Here is a 25,166-nt window from a genome sequence, read left to right as displayed (position 1 = left end):
CTTGTGTAGAAGTACAGGTAAGAACAGGCCATAACCTGCAGAACTGGGGGCAGGAGTTCATCCAGAATAGATTTTTTAATTAAATAAGAATTTAGTCCATGGTCCTTTGGGAGACAATTCTCCATGGATCTTTTGCAACTCTGCATGTGTCAGTAATGGGGTACTGGCAGACCTCAAACTGAATGCTATCTGCCAGCGACTTCATTTGTAATGTTAGGTTACCCCAATCACGTACAAAATGTCATTCAGTATGAAGATCCCATTGAAATTTCAAGCCATGCTCTTTAGAAATAACTGTTACCATTTGCAACTATTTATCTTAGGAAATGTAGATCTTTCTCTATCCTTTAGAACTGAAACAAAACAAAAATTAATGTGATATTGAAGCTGATATGTGACTTTAAATTTCTTTCGTAATTTCTAATTTTGTATTTAGAGGCCACTAAAATGGCCTCTTTGTTGTCATTGATTAATTGTACAAGTAGATATTACATAGCTAAACTTATAAAAATAAATGTTTACTGATTTAGAAAGTTGAAAAAAAGAAAAAAAAGAATGAGGTACTGGCTGCCCTTTGTTCCAGACTATCTTTGCAAGGATGCTTGGAGGATAGAGTGTCTTCCTCTGGAACAAGGGGCATGCTTGTGGTTCAGTGTGATAAAGATAATGCCTCTCTGCAGAACAAGAGGCAGGCATGCTTACAGGAAATCTGGGTTCCCTGAGTTCGGGTTCCACTCCTCTAATGTAGCCCACTGCACATGCAGGTGTCACCTGACCCTCTTCAAGTTGCCCTGTGGGAATTAGGACTCCAGGAGCACGTGCAGAGTACTGATACTCTGGCTACTGTTACTGCCATCAGTAGCAAGCTGTCCTTTGTTTCTGACACAAGAGTCTCCTATCTTCTGCCAGCACCCAGGAAACTGTTGCAAGTTAACATGTTAGCTTGCAAGCAGGCCAAAATCTCAGACCCTTTACAGTCCTTGCAAGGTCAGAATTAAGTGTAAGAGAAAACATTATGCATGCGTAGAACATCAAAGTAGAAAAAGTGCAAAGATAACCACAGTATAAATTGTGAAGAAAATTTCTATTCTCAAGGAGGCTGAATTCCAAGAAAGGGCGGCCACCTGGCAGGTTCTCTCTCCACCTTCCGGGTTATTTTGAAGATCTCATTTCCCAAGTCCAGCTAAGGAAATAATAGGATTTAGGAAGCAATGGTCGCCTTGATGACCTGGTTATAAATGACCAATATTTGTTTTAAATAATAGTGAAAGGCTGTCACCGGGTCTCCTATCTGGAGTTATTTATAGGATTCACATGGCAACTTAATGAGAGGGATCACATTTTAATGCTGCAAAGCTTTTGGTCATAAGACAGTCTACCATAGAGGACAACATTTCCCCTGAGGAACTCTGTCACCTCAGAAGCCAGCAGAGCACAGGTGGTACTTAGTAAGCACTTAACAGAGCAGGGTTCCCCACCAGCAGGGAACGGGACAGTGCTGGGTGCCTGGCCCTGCCAGTATTTCAGGCCGTCTCTCTCTGCTCTTGAGCCTCCCTGTCATTGGACACCAATTATCTCTGTCAGTACAGGGCATGGCAGGCCTGACGGCTCAGCCCTCACAAACTCTTAGTGTCACTTCCCGCTGGTTCTGGAGGCATCTTCTCCCACTTGGCTCTCAGCAGTGGCACAATCGGTCTGCTCTTCCACCTGCCCTGCTCTTGGGGCACCGCCCTTGGCCGGTCCTACCCCTCCCTTCTCCAGCCCCTAAGCGGGGTCGGAGCGGGTTGGAAGAAGGATCTACATCTAAAAGCCTCTTCTCGCGGGTGCCTGGAGGAAGGCGTGACCTTCAGAGAGGTCTGGGAGTCTTAGCACTTGCCCCCAAACTAGAAAAGCAAGTCACGGCAACAGCATTTCTCTAATCATAACAGTTTTTAATGTTTTAATAGACTTGTGTTTGAATAAATACCACATATTTTATTTAATTTGTTTTTTTAATTAACATTTTTTTTTTAACTTTTAGATAATTATAGGTTCACATGAAGTTACTTTTACCCTCTTTTCCCAGTGGTAACATCTTGGCAAAATGATACTACAATTTCACGGTCGGGATATTGACACTGGTACACCCCACCTGTCATATGCAGACTCCCCTGGTCGTATATATACACGTGTGTGTGTGTGTTTAGTTCTATTCAGTCTTCTCATATGTGTACAGTGGTGTATCCACCACCACAGTTGAGACACCGAACATTTCCAGCATCCCAAGGACCCCTACACCTTAATTCATTTAATAACATTTCAATTTAAAAATAAAAAATATTGGTGATAATGTAAAACGGTGCAGCCACTTCAAACAGCTTAGTCATTTCTCATAAGACTAAACATGCAGACCCCTTCGACGTAGCAGCTGTGTTCCTGAGCGTTTATTCCAGAGAAATGAAAACCTACCTTCACACAAAAACCTGTACGTGAATACTCACAGCAGCTTTATTTGCGGCAGTCAGAGACTGGTGACTGGTGGGGTGAGCTACTGCACACGCTCACCGCGGAACGCTGCTCAGTAGCCAAAAGGAATGTGCTATCAGCACATGAAACAACTTGGTGGGTCTCAAGGGGTCATCCCGAGTGAAAAAAGCCACTCCCAAACAGTCACATACTGTGTGATTCCATTTACGTATCTTTCCTGAAATGGCAGGATTTTAGAAATGGACGCAGACTGCCTTTAACTGCTCCTCCTCACAACCTTGGAGATGGGCTATGCATTTACAGTCACAGTAACCAACTGGCAGACCCATGAGGAATGCTGGGTCTACAAAAGTGCTTTATTTGCTCCCTTAGCCTGTTTCCTATCATCAAAAAAAGAAATACAAGCGCCAACTGTGGCCATTTGCATTATGTGACTGATGTGGAATCAACCTCATGTGGCTGGAATGATCTTTCCAGAACCCACTTCCATGTATACTGTTGGCCAAAAGAGGGGTTCTACTTGAGATCTGCAAGGTAGAGGGGAAGCTGCCACTTTTGCTCAGCAGGTCATTGTGTTTCTCGGCGGTGACAGACATTCACAGAGACGCTCTCCCTCCCCCTGCTCTTCTTGCTGACCCCCAGGGGCCCAGGCCCAGCAGGAGACCCTCGGTCTGGACCTCATCCTAGAGGTGGCAGTGCTCCATAGACTTTTCCACTGGCTCCGCTGTGCTCCCTCCAGCTGCCAACACCCTGTGCTCTGATTTGCCCACTGTGCCAGGGCTCCAGGGGCTGAGTGATGCCCTTTCTCAGACGCTTGCACTGCCCTGGGCCCCTCCCACTGCCCCCCTCAGCCCTGCCATCTTACCCTTGGAATGCCTCCCTCACCCACATCGCATGGCATGGTCCTGCTGTCTTGATGGGCCCCGTCCCATAAAGGTCATCAGGAAGATAACCCCAGGACAGATCCACATGGCAGGACCCATGACGGGGATACTTCCAAGGACAAGAGGTGCAAATTCCAGGAATCTCCAGCAGTGGGGAGATGGGTGTGGATTGGAGATCAGGAGGGAGTTCCGGGCAGCGGGCAGGGAGGGGTATCCATCCATCCACTCAGCAGATGCTCCTCATGCCTCTGCCCTCCAGCGAGGTCAGGGTAAGGGGTGGAGCTGGACCAGGCTGGCTTCCCACGGCCACCAGCTCAGATCCAGACGATCCCTGAGAACCTCTGAACCACGGCACATGCCATTGGCACCCAGAACCCTGCCAAGACACACTTATGGCATAATCTGCCTAGGGACCCTGGCCCTTCTCTGCAAATGGAATATTATCAGAAAACCGCTTTAGGCGCTCTAAGGCCTGCCAACAAGTAATGCAAACCATCTTATGACGTTGCTGTGAGGTCAGCAACCATTAGGAAGAAAATACATAATACAGGGCATGGAAGTACAGCATATTTCAGAAGAGGCCACAGCCATCCCGGTAACAAGAAAGCCCCGCATGCACAGCAGCTGTGAAACCCAGAGCCGGGCCTGTGCAGTGGCAGAAGAGCACTCTGGGAAGGGAGTCGCAGGGACAGAAGGCTGCTGCTGAAGGCCAAGGTGTGCAGACAACGAGGCACCTTGTGCTGCAGGCCTGCTGCCTCGTGCCACCAAACTCAGCACTGGCCTTGCAGAAGGCTCGCCTCGTGATCCTGTGCTGGAAGCCTGCCCCAGGGGAAGTACCTGGAGGATACAGGTGGCTTCCGTTCAGAGCAGGACAAGCTTAGGAACAGCCAGTCCAAGAAAATAAGCCATGCCTTGTGTGAGATTAAAAATCACAGTGGATTGGGGACCACAGTCCACAAAAAGGTTAAATGGAGCTTGTCAAAAATCCAGTCATGCCTTGGGCAGCGTGGCTGAGCACTCGCTGTAAGTGGGCAGTGAGCCTGGGAAAGCAGAGCTGACAACTCACACACGTCTCACCTCTGCGTGGTCTCATCCAGGGTCTGGCGGGTCCAGAGAAATAGCATCATCAGGACTGCAAGTCACCACAAGGTCTTACTGCTGCTTTGGGTGACCCTGGACCACAGCACTCCTACCCAATGACAGGAAGGCATTCTGCTTTCTGTGTCTTGGCAGTGACAAGAATCCCTTATGTGGCACAGCCAGAGGCCAGCCCAGGCGTGCAGTCAAAAGCACCACACCAGGAGGGAGCCTGCACTCTGCACGTGGCAAATGGGACATGGGCAAGGGAGGGCTCCTGAGGGCAGCAGTGTTGCGAGACAGGGCTCGGTGCGAGGCTGGGGCACCTCCAGTAACTGGCTGCCATGTCTAAGGAAACTCGGCACCTGCCTTGCCAGGCTGCGACGAGGAATAGAGATGTGTAAGTGGTGCACCCAGTGCCTAGCAGGCCTAAAACAAGAAGAGTCACCCTTGGGAGCTGCAGCAGGAGGGCGGTAGGAGATGGAGCCTGTGAGTCGCCACGTGACAGTTAAAGCATGCACGTGGATGTCCCACTAGCAATGCCCACGAGAACATGGAGAGTCCACGCAGTCCAGACAGAGGGTGGAATCAAAGCCTCCTGAGCCACTAGCACCAGGATCGGGGCTGTATTCAGGAAAGCAGCAGCCCATGAAAAGACATGCTCAAGGCCACCACTGTGAGCAGACAGACATGGCTCTGCAGGGCCTCCTGGGATGCCCACAGGAAGCCCCCTGATGGTCCTAGAGGAGGCTGGCCTTCTCCAGCAGCCCCTGCCCTTCTGTTGTCAGGGGTTCCTCCAGGGACATTATCAGGCTGCATATTTCACTGTGCTTGTAGACAGGCCATCTCTGATGCAAATGAACCACCAGTCACTCTCCTGAGTAGAACAAGCAAACTCTCCCACCCTTGCTGGCTTGCTGCACTGCCCCTTCCAGGGAAAGTGATCCAGCTGCCCTGACACCCTGGGGCACTTTTTGCAGCCTGCCCTGGGCTTGCTTTTTACCTCTGTATGGCATTGTTTTATCACTCAATGCACCCATATGCATCATTAACTCATGTCCTGGGTCTTCCAAGCAGAATGGAGGCTCCCTAAAAGGGCAGGGGTCTTGCCTTTTAGACTTCCTGCTATCGTCCCTAGATTTGTACACATCTCTACCCATCCTAGGTGCTAATTTCTGACTAATTGTTCTTGCCTGCTGCTAAGTGAAAACCGAGTACATTGTCATTCTAACATAATGAACTCATGACCTCTATGAGTTTTCTTGGCATTCTTGGTTTAACCTGTGTTATATTCAGGGAAACAGAGGAGATAGGGTGTGTGTGTGTGTGTGTGTGTGTGTGTGTGTGTGTGTGTGTGTGTGTGTGTGTGTGTACACGCATGCGTGTGTGTATCCTGGCAAGTCCCAAGATCTGCAGGGTGAGCTGGCAAGCTGGACACCCAGGAGAGCTGATGGTATAAGTGCCAGTCTAAAGCCAGGCAGGCTCAAGGCCCAGGAAGAGCTGATCTTTCTATTCAAGTCCGAAAGCAGGAAAAAATACCAACATCCTAGCTCAAAGGCCATCAGGCAGGAAGAATTTTCTTTACTAGGGGAAAGTCAGCCTTTTTGTTCTTTTTAGGCCTTCGACTGATTGGATGAGGCTCACCCACGTTAGGAGGGACAACCGGCCTTGCTCAGTCTACTGATTCAAATGTTAATCTTGTCCAAAAACACCCACAGAAATACTCAGCGTAACGTTTGACCAGATATCTGGGCACTCCATGGCCCAGTCAAGTTGACACAGAAAAGTAGCCATCACAGCTTGTACTTCAATTCATTTCCTTGGTAATCCTATATTCTAGTTTACTATTGCTGAGGAACAACACCACTCGCTCCAAAAACAAATACACACCCACACACACAAAAATACAAAAACAAACTCCGTGACCTAAAGCAACCATTTTCTTTTCCTGACAATTTTGTGGATCAGGAGATTGAAGGACGCTCAGCTGGGCAGCTCGAATGTGACCCACATGGTCTTGGCTGGGCTGGGGGACTTGCAGGTCCCCTTGCAGACGTGTCCCCACTCAGTCTGCTGCCTCCTCAGGGCTCCTCAGTCTTCCTCTGAGTGTGGTGCCTTGTCTCTCGGGCCTTGGCCTCTCGCACTGGTGGTCTCAGGCGGTTGCACTCCTTACGTAAGACGCCTTCCCAAGGGAGGAAGCAGCAGGTGCCGGACGGTCAAGGGCTACGTCCAGAGCTGATATACCATCACTTTCTCCTATTCTATTGGTGCAGGTATTCTCAAAGCTGCCCAAATCCCAGGAGGTAGAGAAATGGACTTGGTCGAGGCGTGTCAGGGCCACACTCAAGAGAAGCGTGCAGCCTGAGGGACGCGTCACACCGTCTGTAGAAAGTCCAATCTGCCCATCCTATGTGTTTTATTTTATGTTTAGAAACATCGTTCTGACCACGCATCCACAAGCTTCACCAGACGGCCAGAGGGGAGCACAGTCCATGCCACAGGAACCCAGCATCAAGCAACCGGTTTATCCTATGGGAGGTTTGAAGAGAATCAGCTCAGCTATTTATGTGACTGAAAGAAACACCATTTGAACTGTAGCTTGACACATCTATCAACATACTTGTTCTCCTAAATCCATCATAAGGACTTTAGTAGAATTCTCTTTTAAGATCTCAGTTCTCCTAAATTCATCATAAGGACTTTAAAAGCATCTTCTTTGAAAATCGCAGTCAAGGGCAAGATGCAAAATGGGGCAGGTATCAACTCTGTGGTCACATTTCATTCTAACCTCTCTCCCATTTCGAAGTTGCCAGTTGCTTTCTGAGCTGCTATGCCTGTCTCATGGCCAGGTCATAGTCCTTCTAAGGAAGTGTAGGAGACGGCCTCTCCCTGGCAGAGAGGCAGGGACCCTTGCTCAGAGAAAGTGATAAGTTGTTAGCTACTGCCAGCACTCGGGCGCTGTGGCCCTGTTCTGGCCTGCATCCTTGGGAGCATCTGGAGCTGTGGCCTCTGAGCTGCCTTTCCTGAGGATGCCATCTGCAGACACATGACACCTGGCTAAGAGTTCCCCAGACCCTCACAGAGGAACAGCCGAGACCACCACAGGACAAGGAGGCGCGGGCTCTGCTCCACTCCTTGGGAACACAGCATGAAAGGGGCCCCCGTCATTTTCCAGACTTTGAATGAAGGATATTCACTTACTTCTGACTCCTTACTTTGTGAGACAATTGACTCAGAAAGGAAACTATGGGCTGGATTTCTCACCTCCTACACCCACACTGTGTAAATAGATGGGAAAAGGCAAAACGATGTGGGGCTGGGCCTCCTTGGTGAGGAAAGTGAGTCACCAGCTGGTGGGGACGATCAACAGTGCAGATATTAGTCACCAAATCTGAATGAAAACACAACGGTTGGCTCATCCCATGGCTGATGGTGCCACACACAGTGTCAGTGAAGACAGCTCTGAGCACAAGCAGACATGGAGATCGACTCCACGGAGCCCAGACAGGGCAAAATCTCAAGATCGTTTGAGAGGCCAGAGGGAAGAGGATCAGAGGAGAGAAGTGATGGGAAAAGACAACAGATTGGCATGGCCGTGCAGCTGCGTGCAGCTCAGATCAGGTCTGGAAACTCACGTGGTGGCGAGGGCAGCCCCTCCCTTCCCTACAAGGCCTCAGTGACCAAAGGCCACAGGCAGACCCTTCCACGCGCTGACCCTTCCACGCGCAGACCCTTCCACACGCAGACCCTTCCATGCGCTGACCCTTCCACACGCCCTTCCACGCGCCAACCTGCAGACCCTTCCATGTGCAGACCCTTCCACACGCAGATCCTTCCATGCGCTGACCCTTCCACGCGCCGTCCCTTCCACGCACTGACCTGCAGACCCTTCCACGCGCCGACCCTTCCACACGCAGACCCTTCCATGCGCTGACCCTTCCACGCGCAGACCCTTCCACACGCAGACCCTTCCATGCGCTGACCCTTCCACGCGCAGACCCTTCCACACGCAGACCCTTCCATGCGCTGACCCTTCCACGCGCAGACCCTTCCACACGCAGACCCTTCCACGCGCTGACCCTTCCACACGCAGACCCTTCCATGCGCTGACCCTTCCACGCGCAGACCCTTCCACACGCAGACCCTTCCACGCGCTGACCCTTCCACGCGCAGACCCTTCCACACGCAGATCCTTCCATGCGCTGACCCTTCCACGCGCCGTCCTTTCCACGCACTGACCTGCAGACCCTTCCACGCACCGACCCTTCCACACACAGACCCTTCCACACGCTGACCCTTCCACGTGCCAACCCTTCCACGTGCAGACCCTTCCACGCGCAGACCCTTCCACGCGCAGACCCTTCCATGTGCTGACCCTTCCACACGCCCTTCCACGCGCCGACCCTTCCACGCGCCGACCCTTCCACGTGCAGACCCATCCACGTGCAGACCCTTCCACGCGCAGACCCTTCCATGCGCTGACCCTTCCACACGCCCTTCCACGCGCCGACCCTTCCACGCGCCGACCCTTCCACGTGCAGACCCATCCACGTGCAGACCCTTCCACGCGCAGACCCTTCCATGTGCTGACCCTTCTACACACAGACCCTTCCATGTGCCCTTCTGCACGCAGACCCTTCCATGCACCGACCCTTCTAATGCCCTTCCACACGCCCTTCCACATGCTCTGGCTGAGCATTCAGGAAATAATGAGCTCCCTCTTGTTCACTTTTAAATTACCTGGGGAAAGGGAGTCGGACCCAAGACCTTTGACCTTTTCCAGGAAGCAGCGAAGTTACCAGTCACCCTCTGCCGTGGGAGAGCAGGACTGAGCCCCACCAACAAGATGTACCCTGCAGATGTGAGGAGTAGGAGGGCTGGGGTTTTGCTGAGTGGCCGAGCTATTTTTATCCTGTCCACGTAATCTGATTTTTTAGTTGGCATGCTTTCGGATAGAATTTTCCTATTAAGACGTGCTAAAATTATGCCTGAAAGGGAAGTTGATTATGCATGGAAAACCCTTCACTTAAAGACCCTCTGATCACCCAGCCCCCTGGGGTCTGGCCCAGCAGGACGGGTGAGGCCAGCTGTCCCAAGAGAAGAGAAGGGACTTCAGGGAAGGGAGGACCTAGAAGACAGCAGCCCTCCCTGCCTCTTCCTCCCCTGGGCCAGACAGCGCTGGGGGTGTGACCTCAGACACGGCCTGAGCACAGCAGGCTGCACAGACAGCTTTGAAAGAAGTTTACAAAAATGTTAGAGTTTGGACAAGGCCCAGCTGCACAGCCAATTCTTGGTTTTGAATCTGGAAAATAGCTTCCTGCTAAAACCTACAGAGTGGAGGATATTAACATACTAATTAGGTAAAGCCATGAAGTGAGACAAAACACACTCTAGAGTCGGCGAGATCGCCTACCCCACCTCACTCCTTTGGACGACAGGAGAGCTGCCACCCAGGTACAGGCTGTTCCCAGTTCACCCAGGTACAGGCTGTTCCCAGCTCAGCCAGGTATAGGCTGTTCCCAGAATTACCCAGGTACAGGCTGTTTGTTCTCAGCTCACCCTGGTCACAGGCTGTTCCCAGATTCACCAGGATAACAGCCTATTCTCAGCTCACCCAGGTACAGGCTGTTCCCAGCTCAGCCAGGTACAGGCTATTCTCAGATTCACCTGGATAACAGCCTATTCTCAGCTCAGCCAGGTACAGGCTATTCTCAGATTCACCAGGATAACAGCCTATTCTCAGCTCACCCAGGTACAGGCTGTTCCCAGCTCAGCCAGGTACAGGCTATTCTCAGATTCACCTGGATAACAGCCTATTCTCAGCTCAGCCAGGTACAGGCTATTCTCAGATTCACCTGGATAACAGGCTATTCTCAGCTCAGCCAGGTAACAGGAATGTTCTCAGCTCAGCCAGGTAACAGGGCTGTCTGCAATGTCAGGGAGGGGAGCCAGACTCTCAGGTAGAAGGAATCAGAGAGCAGCCTGACCCCCTAAAAAGCCTCAGTTCCTCAATCTATTTTTAGAGCCCAGTGTTTAAAAGGTCAAGTGCCTTCTAAAGTGTTTATTTTCTCTCCAGTGTTTGAGCCCTGTTTGAAATGACAGGTTCTGCTGTCCCCTTCATGCCCACTCCAAGTCTCCTTCACTCGGCATAGGCTATTTTTGATCTGATTTGCCAAAGAAGCCTGAAATCAAGAGCTTCAGAGTTTTTTGTTTTTTCTTAATCTGGGTCCAACCCTGACTCCTGAAGCCAGGAAAGCACACAGCCCTCAGAAAAGCAGGTGCCCTACCGCAGCCCCTGCCAGCTCTCCTGTCCTGGGCTTCGCCTCTGAGCACAGTCTCTGCTGAAGGAAAACCCCGCTCCCCCAGCAGAGGACTGGACCCTACCAGGCCGACCCTCCCGCTGGAGCCCACCTGAGGCCTTACAGGAAGCCGTGGCTTGTGGATTCTGAGCGCTGTCAGCCCACCTCTCTGTCCTGCCTGCCTCTTGTCACCTCTTACTCTGGGCTTCTTGGCTGGTCACTATGTCACAGAACTCTATGAGCTTGTCCTCATGGCTGCAGCCGTCCACCATTGCCCAAGACATGGCCTCAAGCGGGCCCTTCATTCCCAAAATGGAGAACACTGGGCTCCCGTGTTCACCACGAGCTTTCTAGGGCTCAGGGGACACATGCAAGCGTCACACACCTGAGCAGGAAGGGCAGCATCCCCTCTCTCCCCCCGGCCCAGGCAGGAGCTCTCTGCCCTAGTCCAGGGAAGGTGGGTTCAAGCACAGCTGGGACCAGGGCGCGTCCCGCGTGGGAACCTCATCCGTGCGCTCCGGCCTGCTCAGCCCCAAACCCCGAGGCAGAGGAGAGAATCCGGCAAGACGCTCTTCCAGCAAGGAAGGATTCTTGGACCAGGAAGATGAAACACTTTTCCCAGGGGAACAATAGCCTTCGCCCCATGGAGCGGGTAGAGCCACTCACCAGCACCATCCCGCCCAGCGGAGTGTGGGTCGCTTCCCAAGAGCCAAGCCAGAGCCTCATCTCCAAGGCCGGTCCCACCTCGCAGCCTAGACGAGAGCAGGGGCAGTCGATGACGAAAAACAGTGCTGAGTATGAAGGCCCCTGGTCCTCCTGTCATCCTGGGGCCAGAATCCTGGCGCGGCCACCTTGGGAACGGGACAGCTCTGCGCTCCCGCACCTCCAGCACAAAGCGCACGGCCCAGCCTGCCAGCTGCATTCCAGGGACCGCATGGACAAGGCAAAGAAAAGCAGCCCCGCCAGGAGCACGGGGGACCTAAGAGTAAATGAAAGATCGGCGCGTTCTCTTCTGCAGAAGAACCGACCTTCGCCTTGGCCTGCTCCCGGCAGGGTCCCGCCTGCGGCCCAGCCTGGCCTCCTGCCCTGCACCCTCTGAGTCCCACCCACCGCGCCGAGGGGCCCCACGGAAGACCCAGAACCCCACACGGGCATCCCACCAGGCCCAGCAGACTGACTCCCCTTTGCCTGGGGCTTGCCGCCCCCCGCAGGTAACCTGCACGCGCACCTGCCTCTCCGTGCACAGCCCTCCCGACCTGCACACCTGCTGAGCGACTTCTCTCTTCCAGCTCCGCTTTCCCTGTCTACGGGATCATTCCAACAGCAAGAAAACATGCTCCAGTATGTTACAACCTAAAACTGAGTTTGGCGTCCTGCTTTCTCACAGCCCTATTTCCCCGTTTCCATCACACACACAGAGGTGCTGCCTGTAGACGCCGTCGGTGCTGTCTCGCCTCCACCCTCTGGAGCGGCCAGCCAGGGTCACCAAGGACCTCCAGTGGCCTCCCGCTTGATACGAGATGTATTTTGAAAGAAGGTAGAACCAAGGGACAACGTGAGTGTTTATTCGACGTGAAGATCGACGGCTTGAGCCACTCCCTGAGGTTGGAAAGAGCGGGAAGGAGCAGGCGTGAAGGCTGGGGGCAGTGGGGGCCGACACTCTCTTTGGCCACACTGAGTGTGAGATCTGATTGGATTTTCAGAGGTGCCAAAAAAGCAGTCGATCGTGTGCGGTGCTTAGCGGAGAGGCCAGCATGCAGACATATATCTAGAGTCGCTGGAACTCAAAGAACATTTAATGACAAGGAGCTGGATGGGAGTCCTAGGGGACCCCAACGCCTAAGCCCCAGGGCTGCTCACCCATGAAGATGGAACAGGGAGGAGGAGAGGAGTGGGAGAGAGGGCGCAGGAGGCAAGCGGAGTCCACTGAAGGGGGCTCAGGGGCTGCACAGAGGTGAGGCCACTCAGGGAGGGCCTCTGCATTTGTCAACAGCTGCATCAGCGGCACCCTTCCCAGACAGGGGGCACGCATGGTGTCACAGTCCATTCCGTGCTGCTGTAACTGCGTACCACAGACTGAGTACTTTATAATGAGCAAGAATGTATTGGCTCATGGTTCCAGAGGCTCAGGGCTGCATCTGGTGAGGGCCTTCTGGCAGCGCCATGCCATGGTAGAAGGCAGAGGGCAAGAGAGCACCGGACAGAGGGAAGAGGGACTGAACTCCTCCTCTTACGATGAACCCAGCCCAGGACAGCTGCATCCAGTCATTCACAAGGCAGGGCCCTCATGGCCTTATCGGGCCTCCTGTTGCACTGGTGATTAAGTTAAGTTTCTAACACATGCTTTGGGGGAGACACATTCAAATCCCAGCATACGGATGGACGTGCAGCATATGCCCAAGAAAAAGAATGAAACTGACACAGTTTTTGTGCAGAAACAAACCTCTAAACTGGCGTGGGGTGGAACAGAAGCACTGAGGGCACGCGGGTGGACTCGGCACCCATACCCTGCGCTGTTGCCCGCAGAGCATCCTGGACCTTGGTTTCCTGGCCCTAAAATCAGCATTCAGATGCCTGACAAGGGATTTCCTAATTTCCCTTTTATATCCAGTAGGTTCCACCCCAAAGCCAGCGGGAACCCTTCGGAGTTTGAAATACAGACAGCTTGCCCCAAGCCTCCCTACTGTCACATGGAGCCTTTTCTCTCACTTCAGAGCTCCCGGCTGCTGCAGCAGGGACATTCCCAGCCCCTGGAGGTAACTGGTTCTTCTGGTCAGCCAACTCTCCCTTTTCATGGAAATGCGCCCATTCTGGTTGGTGGCTGTCACCACACGAGAGATACCCAACAAAGGCAAAGGTGCTACGTGCTCCTCTGGCTCGCCCCAGTCCATGGGTTTTTAAAACAAAAGGCTAAAGACAAAACCAAACAAAAGCTATTAACGCAATGACTTGCAGATTAACAGCCCGGCATGGCTGTGGAGGGGGGAGAGTTGAAGACTTGTGATTGGGTGGTTGGTGCTGGTTACTGTTTTCTGTTTTAATAAGGAAAAATGTGCTAAGCCTTCTGTGCCTGAGGCGTGCTATTTTATGGCAACAAAAGGTCAAAGTTTCCAGCTTTGGTACTTTGCAGTTTCTTAAATGTTATATAAAGTGTTATAAATGTTATAGAACACATGTGAATTCATTAGATGTTTCGTCTCCTCATCCAACTTGAAATGCAGTAAAGGTCCTAACAATATTCTAAATTCCTGGCAGAGTTACATGACCAAAAGAGCAACTAGTGTCCTCTCCTTGAAGCCTCTTAGAAATGTCAAGTGTCCTTGCTGGCTTTAAGAGTAACTCTTTACACTGCAGTGGCTGAGGCCCTTTGAAGGCATGATCCATTTCTGGGAGGGGGTGCTCTCTCAGCATGACACCTGCAGCTCTGTCTTGCTGCCCAGGAGTGCCACCGTGCATCTCCTGGGGTGCCTCTCCCTGTTTCTCTCCGTAGCAAAAGGAATGTATTCAGTGAACTTTCAATTTTTTTAGTGGGACTGAATTATTTATAGCCAAAGCCAGAGATGCTGAAGTTATTCACAGTGCAGGGTAGGATGCTTCTGTGGTCCAACCGGATTTGGATTTGAGGTGCAGCGCAGGAAGATACACAAAGTGAAGTGAAATGCCCACGCATGAGTACGCACGGCCCTGGGACAGTGGCCCTCGCCATCGAGGGTGCATGAGAGCTGCTGGGATGTCTTTCAAGTTGCGGATGCCTTCATAGGTCTGCCGAATCAGGCCTTCTGGGGAGGGAACCAGAAATGTGCCAATTAATTCCAACTGGGGGCGGGGGCACGACCTACCGTTGAAGAAACACAACCAGCTGAGGATGGGAATTATTCTTCTCTGCAACCTGTATCGAAGGACTGGTGGATAATCTGGGACAAGAACTGAATAGTTCAAGGGCTCATGCATTCCTGTTCCTGCAAGGCTGTGGAATCTGTGTGACCGCTGTGGCAGTCAGACACAACCCCAGCCACTTCTCTCCCTTTGTTCTGGATCCCACCCACAGATGACAAAACGTAGCATAAAAGTAATGTCAGTTGGACTTTGCCGAGTTCCCAGTGGAATTATACACTTTTAAAAATAGGTGATGAATTTAGACACGAAAGGAGACCAATGGAAGTTTCATGAAGGCCAGAATAGAGGACCTTACAGGTTCATTGCCATCATAATAATCACTCAGATTAGAAATTGGAAAAGGATTCCGAGATGCACGTGTCCTTCCTCCTTGCTGGTGAGTGAACATGTGGAGATGACATAAGGAACACTCCCCAGCTTGAGCCAAGCCTGCGCAAGAACAAGCCACAGCCGACACCGTCGACGGACACCGTCGACGCTCCGCCCGTGTCCTGTGGGCCCCCGGGGCCTCCTCCCACACCCAGAAGCTTGCTCAGTCCACATGCCAGGATTGCTCGGCCAAAGAGGGTGGCCCAGCTTTCCTGCCCCTCACTGGGGTAATCTGATCGGCAAAGGCTCATCAGAGGGTCTCCAGCGGGATGGAGCCCCCCACCCCCCTCACCTGCATCAGCAGCCTGGTCACTACCCGCCTCCCCTGCGGTTCCTCCTTGCTTTTCCCTCTCTCTCACTTGTGCTTCCTGGGCTCACCCCCCAAATAAACAATATGCACCCATGTTCTTATCTCAGGCTCTGCTTATGGGCAAAGCAACTAGGACACGATCTTCTAGTTAAGGGAGACTTTTCATCCCCAGCTCCCTATGACTCTTTTTTTTCTTTAAGTACCAAGAATTAGACAAGCACACAAAAGTTATTGCACTAGAATGAGCTAACTCCATATGAACTGGTCAGTTTTAAACTATCCAAAGACTAGGCTAGTAGAAAAACACATCACCACAGAAATGCAAATTCAGAGTTGGTAACTGGAAACTGTTTCGGACTCTATTGACGGTGGAGCTAAAATTCCAACTTTCACTTGCAGCGAGACATGTTGCAGTTCAACAGAAGTGACACTCCCAGCAGCAGCTCAGAACAGAGAGGCGACCAAAGACGCAAAGACAGTGAGCTTTGATGCCAGTGTAGACAGGTTGAGGAACCAGTGCCACATGCTCACACCCATGCCTTTTGTTATTAGGAGTTAGATTTTATGCATAAAATGTTATAGAGAGCATGTATGAATGTTGCATGGAAAATTACATGTTACCTAAGCCTTACACCTTTCACAATATTAACTCAAGAGGGATCACAGACTCAAAAGTAACGTAAAACTATGAAACATTTAGAAAAAAAATTGGACTCATTGAAAAGTTCATCGAAAGATTCTATTATCTTTTAATTTCATTTTTCCACGAGGCTTTTGACATACCCTTATATAAAGAACTCTCAAAACCCAACAATAAAGAGAAAACAATCCAATAAGGAAATAAGTGAGACATGAGACATCTTGCCAAAGATTGCAAACGGCAAATAAGTACATGAAAATGGATGTCCAATATCATCAGCCATGAGGAACATGCAAATTACAACCACCGTCAGTACACACCTATCAGAAAGGCTAAGATCAAAAAGTGACAATACCGAATGCTCGAGAGGATGCAGAGGAACTGGGTTACTCCTGCGTTGCTGGTGGCTATGGGAAATGGTATGGCCACCCCTGGAAAACAGTTTGGCGGTGATGTATGAAACTAAACAAGCAGGTACTAGAAAACCCAGCAATTGCCCTCCTGGGCATTCATTCCAAGAAATGGAAACATATCCACACAAAAGACTTGTACACAAATGTTCATATCATTTATAATAACCCCAAATTGGAAACACCTCAAATGTGCATCAAGAGTGAATAGTTAAGCTGTGGTACGTCCATATGAAGGTATACCAGTCAGCAATAAAAAGGAATAAACTACTGACATACACAAGAACTTGGACAAATCTCCAGGAAATTGTGCTGAGTGAAAGAAGCTGGTTCAAAAGGTTGCATACTATGTGATTCCATTTATACATCATTCTTTGAATGACAAAATTATGGAAATAAAGACGAGATTAGAGTTTAGGAACTGGGGGGGCAGGGAGTGTGTGTGGCTATAAAAAGGCAACACGAAACATCTCTGTGGTGATGGCAATGTCCTGTATCTTGAGTATGTCATTGTCAATATCCGGGCTGAGATATTGCACCATAGTTCTGAAAAATCTTACCACTGGAGAAACCTGGGTGAAAGGTACACAGGATCTCTGTGTATTGTTTCTTGCAACTGCATGTGAATCTACAATTATCTCAAAATAAAAATGTCTCATTTTTTTTAATGGAACAAAACTTGCAGAAAAAATAATGCATTTGTAGAATTCCAACATCATGTTTATATATAAGGGCAAATATTTTACTGAATATCAGTACACATCAGGTGTATTAATAAAAAATTGAATTTTTCACCAAAGAAAAATTGAAGAAATGATTAGAAAAGCCAGAGATTCAGTGAATAGTGGCTACTTAATAGTCACAAACATTGCTTTTAAACATCATAAAGATTTCAATATTTACCCTTAAAACTTAAAGAAATATCATTTTTAAAGCCTGAAACTGGTGCTACTACTAGATTCTAGGTGGATCTCTTAATTGTTAGCCTTCACTACATGAGAATATGGACCAAAACCATTTCCAACAATAAATCATACTCAGGATGCCTGGAGCACTACTAATTCTGCATTATTTAAACCATTTCGCCAAGAGCTCCTGCTTTAGAGCATTCCATAAAGTTTTGACCACTTACCGCTTGTGAATTTGTGACACTCTTTTCTTTTTCTTTTTAGTGCCATCTCAAAATCTGAAGCCAGCATCTGCTGTTCCACTCCACCCTCGTGGGTCCTTTCAGGGGGTTCTTGACAGTGTGCCTCACGGTGGGGACAGGCTGGTGGAGTCTCCCAGACAGTCTGACCAACCAAAGCTCATCCCAGACTAACATGGCCAGTTACGTTAGTCGCCCATCAGGACACACTGGACCACATTTTGGCTGTCCGAAATTTAATTTCTTCCTTGTTTATTCAACGTATTGCATGGGCCAAAAAATGCATTGGAGATTCTGTCCAAAGACAAAACGATAACACATGTAGTTATGTATCTAATTGACTTTATCACTATTCATGAATCCAGGTAGCCTCCACTCTACAAAGCAGAATGACAGCTCCTGCTGGGCAATGGTGGAACAGTGGGTTTTTGTAAGGAGGGAATAAGGAAACAGAACAGTAGAAAAATGACTGATCGGTTAACATCAAGTTACTTCAGGATTTGTTTTCCTAAGGATTAAAGCAGAGGGGACTTCCTTATTATGCTGACTCAGATAGACTGGAATCTCCTGTTTTCCAGAAAGACTGATCTGTAACTGTGGGACCAACTCGAGTCAGGTCTATTGTTTAACCATTGCTCAAGTTTTCTTGCAGATGGAACAGAGCCAAAGATTGCAAGTTGTGCAGCCTAGACATGTGCAGTAGAAAAAGGCTTGACCTGCAAATACCCGGAACCAGCGTTCCTCCCCACAGAACCAAGGAGGCCAGGACATGATCGGAACCTGAAAAGCCAGAGCACTTTCAGAGGTGAAGAGTCAGTTGTCCAGACAATTCTGGTGCTGAAGCCCATCATTCCATACCTTACTGTAAATGGCCAGACTTAAAGCCTGCCCAATCAAAACCTGTTCCACCAGCACTTCCACACACCAGCCTGTTCCCTAACCCATAAAAGCTTAACCCCCAGAGAGAAGAGACAATTTGAGCACAGCCTCCTGTCTCCTTGCTGGTGGGCCATGCGATAAAGCTCTTTCTTCTCACAAAAGCCCGTGTCACAGAGTTTGGCTTTTTGTGTGCACTAGGCAGTGAGCCCATTGCTCAGTAACACTTACGTGGCATTTAGCACAAGTGACTCTGAGGCAGGACAGAATAGGGACACACCCCAGGGAGGCTGCTCATAAATATTCAGACTGGATCGGCTCTAGCTCCTCCTTGTTTTGCAGTTAATGAACCCATAATGAGTTGATGACAGCTTAACCAGCCGACTAATCAGCATGCTACACCTGGAACTTTGTGGTTTACAAAAACCACAGCACCTGCGCACTAGGAGGAACATAAGGGCAGATGACCACTCTACAACCTTCCAGCCCATGATGCTAGACCGGAAAGGACAAAGTTAAGGGGAAAGTGACCCCACAGCACATAAACTCAAGAATTCACGACAGGAAGCTGATGCAAACTTGTGTCAGACTGTTAGGCCTTAATTACCCTAGATCCTCCCCCACGGCTGAATATTCCTCCCCTTAGTTAGGATAGAACAGCATATAAGCCCTCCCACTAAGAACGCAGAAGTGCTCCTTACTTGTGGGGACCCCCACGCTCTCTCCTGCATGTACTTTTGCTTGGTAATAAAGCCCTATTGTTTGAGTATTTTGACTGTCTGTCCTGCTTCCTTTCTTTTCACCATAACGGGTCATAATGCAGACTCCACCCAGTCCCGTGAAAGATTCTTCTTCATGGTTTGACCAAGATCCTAAAACAGCCTTTGGGCAAGAACTCCATTCTGGTTTGGTCTGGTCTTTTGGGGTCTAGTGCGGGAGCTCAGGTCAGAATAACGGCCTTCATAATATTCTTCTTATCTGAACATGGCTTTCTTTGAAAAATTAGAAAAAGGGGCTGTTGGGAAAATAGAATAATTTAATCAGACCCCCTCACCTGCCCATCCAGGTGGGGGTGATGCGGGGCATTCTGTGTAAATAAGTTGTATGTGGGTGGAGTTAGTGTGCATGTGTGGCACCATGACCTTGGCTGGCGTTGACTGCCTCAGGCATCCATGCACATGGCCATGCTTTCCAACCTATGGCTTCCAAGGACCTTTTGCCGGTTACTTAGCTCATAGGCCTGTATGTGAGGGGTCTGGTGACCCAGCCTGGTATGTGAAGGGTTTGTGACCCAGTTTGGACAATGGGCTTGAGGGATCTGTGAGGTCCAGATCCAGCCCTAGCTTGACAATTGGCCCAGTCGGCAGGATTACGGGCAAATAAAAGAGCTCGACAGGGGCAAATTTCATGTCATTAACAAAACATTCAAATACAAGCATAAGATAGCATTTCTCGTGTCCACAAGTTTTAATCACGGACAATTTAACAAATGTGTGTTGGAGTTGGGTTTAATGGCACACTAATGATCAGAGGGGCTCAGTCTGCTTGAAGTACTCACATGCCCATGTGTATAGTTCTCTATTGCTGTCTGACGAATTACCCCACAATTTAGAGGCTGAAAGCAGCAACAAACGTGTATTACCTCACCACTTTTTTGGATCAGGAATGCAGGTGTGGCTCACTTGGAAGGCTTTGAGTCAGGGTCACGCAAGTGGTTGCGGTCAAGATGTCAGTTGGACACAAAATAAAAGAAACTGGGCGCAAAAACACACTGTGACATTGTGATTTGTAATAAGAAATATGTACTTGGTCTTTCTCCCATTTCCCGGCACACAGTTCCTAAAACATTTGGAACCTCGAAAGTGATGAGTGCATTTTCGTATGCTGATGATATGACTAGGGGGTAGGGACTCCTGGATGGTCTCAGGACAGGGGCTGGTCTCCAGGGGAGCCAACCTTGTGATGAGAAGTTTGGAAATTTCAGTCCCACCTCCACCCACCCATCTCCGTTTCCTGGGAGGGGAGAGGAGCTGAAGGTTGAGTTGATCACCAATGGCCAATGATTTAATCAATCATGCCTATGTAATGAGACCACCATTGAGAAAACAACAACAACAGAAACCCAACAAGATAGGGTTCAGTGAGCTTCCAGACTGCCGAATGCACGGGGTTACCTGGAGAGTGGTGTACCCAGAGAGGGCGTGGACACTTCGCACCCCTGCCCACATACCTCGTCCTATGCACCTCTTCATCTGACTGTCCATTTGTATCTTTTGTTATATTGTTTATAATAAATGGATGAACTTAAGTGTTTCCATGAGTTCTGTGAGCCATCCTAGTAAATTAATCGAACCCAAGGAGGTGGTAATGGGAACCCCAATTTATAGTCAATCAGTCAGAAATATAAGTGGCAACCTCTGTTTGCAATTGGTGTCTGAAGTGGGGACAGTCTTGTGGGACTGAGCCCTCAACCTGTGGGATCTGATGCTATCTTCAGGGACACAGTGGCAGAATTGAATTGAATTATAGGATGCCCAGCTGGTGTCTGCAGGAGGCCTGCTTGCTATGTGGGGAGAAACCACACACATACCTGGTGCCAGAAGTGTTTTTTGTTGTATTGAGTACATGAGAATAGGACAAACACTTTGAACTTTTTTTTCTATGTCAGACACACACTACTGTATAATTCCACTCATATGAAATTTCCAGAAAAGGCAAATCTACAGAGGCAGAAAGTAGATTAGTGATTGTCTGGTCCTCAAGGCAGGGGTCAGGGTGGGGCCTATATGTCCCAAATGACAATATTTTGTTCTGGAATACTGTAAGATCTCTGCACCGTGCACAAACCCCTCACGTCGGGATGGCTCACCTCACAAAGACCATGAGACAGAGACCGATGCAATCATGCAAGAGGAGTTTATTCCAGCATGCTGGGGTCACTCAGCATTCAAGACAAAAGCGACCCCAAGCTCTTAACACAAGCACTTTTTATACAGTCTTTTTAGGCAGACAGACTTTTGCAACAGGTTGAGTTGTATACTGCTTAGGGTTATCTGAGATGACCTTTAGATTTATGGGTGGTCTTTAGCGGGCTGGCACACCGATAAGGAATAGTGTATTTCCCAATCGTTTATCTTCCTTGTGGCCAGGTGACCTCTAGATAAGGAACTGGTCAGTTCCTGGAACCGGGTGGTGATTACTCCCTTCCTGGAATTTAGCGTGCCTGGGCCTGCCTTGACTTGCCTGGCCTCTGCATATCCCTTAGAAGCTGCCTTACTTAAAATGGCATTAGTTATGTTTTCTCATTTTTATTAGTACAGAAGCAAATTGCGCATGTTAAAGTTATACTTTTCTTTACAATACGAAATCCATTTTTTCTCAATATAATTTATTTGGATAACAGGTGGTTTTTTTTTTTTAATTATTATCTTTTATCTTTCAATGTTATTGATGAGACATCTAGGGCTAATCTCGTTCTTTTTTTCTTGTATATAACATTTTTTTAAAAAAGCTTTGAGTACCTGTAGGGCTATTTGATTTTACCAGGACATTTGCTGGAACATGTTCAAAGTTCCGTTTTGTCCCTGCTGCTCGAGGCTCGGCGAGGCCTGCGGTGTGGCCAGTCAAGCCTGCCTTCAGCATGGGGGGCCTTCCTGCTCTGCGTCCTCGACTGCTACTTGTCCACCTGTCCCCTCTCTTCATCCCAGACGCCTGTGACTTGCGTTTGGAGCCTGCTTTGGGGCCACCCTCTTCTCAGTGCCACTGCTCACTGGAACAGGTTTGTTCCGTCACATCTTTTAAACCAGAAATTTGGGTCTCAGAAAAGAGGATTCTCTTTTTTATTCTCCTGCCAAAGTCTTAAGAATCAGAGTCTGTGCGTTTTGTTTTCATAAAGTCCTGTTGTGAAGCCATCTCATCGTTGGGAAGGGTCTCGTCGTATTTTTACTGAACTTCTCGCAGTTATGCCATCAGTCTGCCCCCAGGGAAGCCACTGTCTTAACTGCTCATTGTGATCTTCCTCCCGTTGCCTTCTCAAAGCCCTCAAAGCCGTAGGGGGCCTGCAGAGGAGGCCATTGGGACACAGGTCTGTGGCGCCTCAGGGGTGGGCGAAGGCAGAGGCCACACACCTGGGCGGCGTCTCCTTCTGCTGCAGCAGGCGCGGGCCTTAAGCTGCGACTGGGAGCAGACAGGGGCCTTTCGAGTGCAGGGACAGTCCCCCCCAGCAGCACACTCTGGTTCACACGGGAAGTCCTCCTGCTGAAATTTGGGGCCAGCCTATTCGAACATCCCCCTGAAGGACCCCACGGGGGGCTGCCTTCCTCTAAGTGCACTCCCTGGTCTACCAGGTCCCTCCAGACAGAAACAGGAAGTGCTCGTTGGGGCCAGCTGTGTGGACAGGCAAACTTTCTACTCTCTGCAGGGCCTGAATTTGGAGGATTTGATAAATTCAGCCTTTGGTAGCAGAAGGCCACGGGCCTCACTTCTACACCTTGCCGCGCCTGCACAGCCCCAGCTCCAGAAGCCAGTGGCATGGACTAATGCTGTTGAGTGTAACTCTCTCTGATTTAGATGAGGCTCCTGCAGAGCTCTGATTACACAAGGAGGGAAAGTGTCATAAGGGAAGATGACAGAAGTGTCATAAGGGAAGATGACAGAAGTATCATAAGGGGCTCATGGAGGAGGCAGGAGCCCGTGCTCTGCAGGAGGGGGTCCTTCTCGGCACCCCCAGTTTGGAACACGCCTTCTCCAAGAGAGGGCACTCAAACAGATGGTGAGCTGTGACCCGCACTCGTGCCTGTGGGGGACCAGAGATGTTTCAGTTGTCCTCTTTCTGATGCTCCACAAGCAAAGGGGAGGTAGTCACAGCACTACAGGAGGAGAAAACCACACTTTCCCTGCTGAAGACACTGCCGTGACTGCATCCATCTGATCGTTGCATGGATGGACACCAAGGTTATCCCACCCAACAGGTTTGCAGAGAATCTGAAGACGTTCCAGTCAACAGCGGCCCTGGTCTCTTGCTTTCAAACCAACCGGAAGTTGATTTCCCAAAGGTGGGAATGCTTTGGGGGCTGTGCCTCAGCTGAGACTGTGCAGGTTATTACAGTATGCAGAGGAGGGAGGCAGACAGAGCTGGGTGTCCACAAAGGCCAGAGTGTGCCCCGTGCCTCACAGGCCAGCCGGCTCCCGGTGGAGGTCAGTGTACACCTGCTCATACTTCTGCTCTTGGAAACACAGGCATCATGGGGGATAAAGCAGACCATCAAGTGAGGGAGCAGTGTTTTTTCTAGAGCTCCTGTTACCGATTTGAAGGACTGAGCACAGAGGTCAGCGGGGCCCAGCGGGGCCCAGCGGGGCCTCCGGGGTCATGGGGCTGGTCTTACGGCAGCTCTGCAGATCATTAACCAAGTTACGATGTGGCACTGAAAGCTGATCTGCATTAAGAAGGCAGTGGCTGCTTAGAAGACCTGCAGAAGCCTACAGGAAGCTGACCAGGAGGTACACGTTCTTAAACAGGCCTCGCGGGAGTTGCAGAATGCAGGGTCACATCGGTACATCAGAAGCCCCACATGTGGCAAGGATTCTGAACACGCCACAGTGAGCTGGACCCAGCCCTCCCCCGCTGCCCTGCTGCCCACCCGTGTGAGGCTCTCAGAGCTCACAAAGCAGGCCTTCAAGGCGCTTTGGTTTAGAAAGACTTCCCTCTAAAAAAAAATAGCAGCTTCTCGGACACCACACATGGGCCCAGTGTCTAAGATTCCACGGGGGCAGCTCCACACAGTTCTTCGAGCCTTGGTGTGTGCTTATTTTGCTTTTTGGGATAGACAAATAAAGAAGGTCACCCCTGCCCGCTGGGTGCCTGCGTCTAGGGGACACAATGTGCATTCGAGTGAGCTGCCATGGTGGGTCTGGGAGCACTAGGCTCAGGACTCACCTGCCAGCTGTGAGCATGAGGGGAGGGCACTGCAGGGCCAGCAGGTGAGCAGCGGCGGGCAGGTGCTCTTTGACCTCTTTTCTTCCTCAAGCAGGAAGTGCCCTACGGTGGGTGTCACACTTTGAGGCCTTTTTTGCGTTCACACAAAAGGGAGGCAAAGGAGGAGAGACGGGAGGGGCTTCACTTGCCTGGGCGCTCTGCTAGGGGGTTTGGGGAGCCCGGGACCCCTCCAGCAAGTCTCCTTCCACCAACTCCTCTGGCTCTGGTGGAGGAGCCCGGGATGGAATGGTTTCTGGGTTTCAGGCAGCAATGGCACTCGCCAGTAAAACTAATGGAGCTGGGAACAGCCCAGAATCCTGGGGCAGGGAGCTCTGTCCTCAGCCCCTCACCTGTGCTCTCACTCCAGCTGTGGGGCCAAGACTCCTCCCAGTGACAGCTGCCACTGAGGACATTGCAGTTGGCCTCTCTCTGGAACTGAGCACCCTTTGCTGCCCAGTCAGGATGGCAACTCTGGCTCCTTCCCTCCCTCAGCCCCATCGGGAAGGAAAAGCGGAGGGTGGGAGGCCAGGCTCTGTGAACCTCACACCCACATGTTCCTCGACAGCCTGGCGTGGCCAGCAAAGGATGGGACTGGAAGTCCAGTCTGAACTGGGAGCTCCATTGCTCATGCTGGGCCAACTCAGCCTGTTCCTGCTCCTCCTCAGCCACGACCACCAAGCCTCCTCCTCACAGGTTCAGAAACAGCCCAAGTCCAGCTGAAAGAAACCCAGGCTTCCTTTCCACCCAGAAAACCCATGCCACCCAGATCCTGCTGATTCTTCTCTCCTCCTATCCCAAATCTCCCCGTGTGCAACCA

The 25,166-nt window shown here is 50.3% G+C and overlaps 1 long non-coding RNA gene across 1 annotated transcript; it reads right to left on the bottom strand.

Annotated features, from left to right (window-relative positions):
- Positions 1-6,349: 6,349 nt before the first annotated feature.
- On the bottom strand, positions 6,350-9,285 carry LOC134380163 (uncharacterized). Its single transcript, XR_010023855.1, has 2 exons — positions 9,168-9,285; positions 6,350-6,956 (listed from the first exon to the last, which is right to left on the bottom strand). It is a non-coding gene; the product is annotated as an uncharacterized LOC134380163 (long non-coding RNA).
- Between the last annotated feature and the right edge of the window lie 15,881 nt (positions 9,286-25,166).

This window comes from Cynocephalus volans, chromosome 6, assembly GCF_027409185.1.
Source record: "Cynocephalus volans isolate mCynVol1 chromosome 6, mCynVol1.pri, whole genome shotgun sequence".
Taxonomy (NCBI): Eukaryota; Metazoa; Chordata; class Mammalia; order Dermoptera; family Cynocephalidae; genus Cynocephalus; species Cynocephalus volans.
Note: the sequence above shows the minus strand (reverse complement) of the source record. Positions and strands in the feature narration are given on the sequence as shown.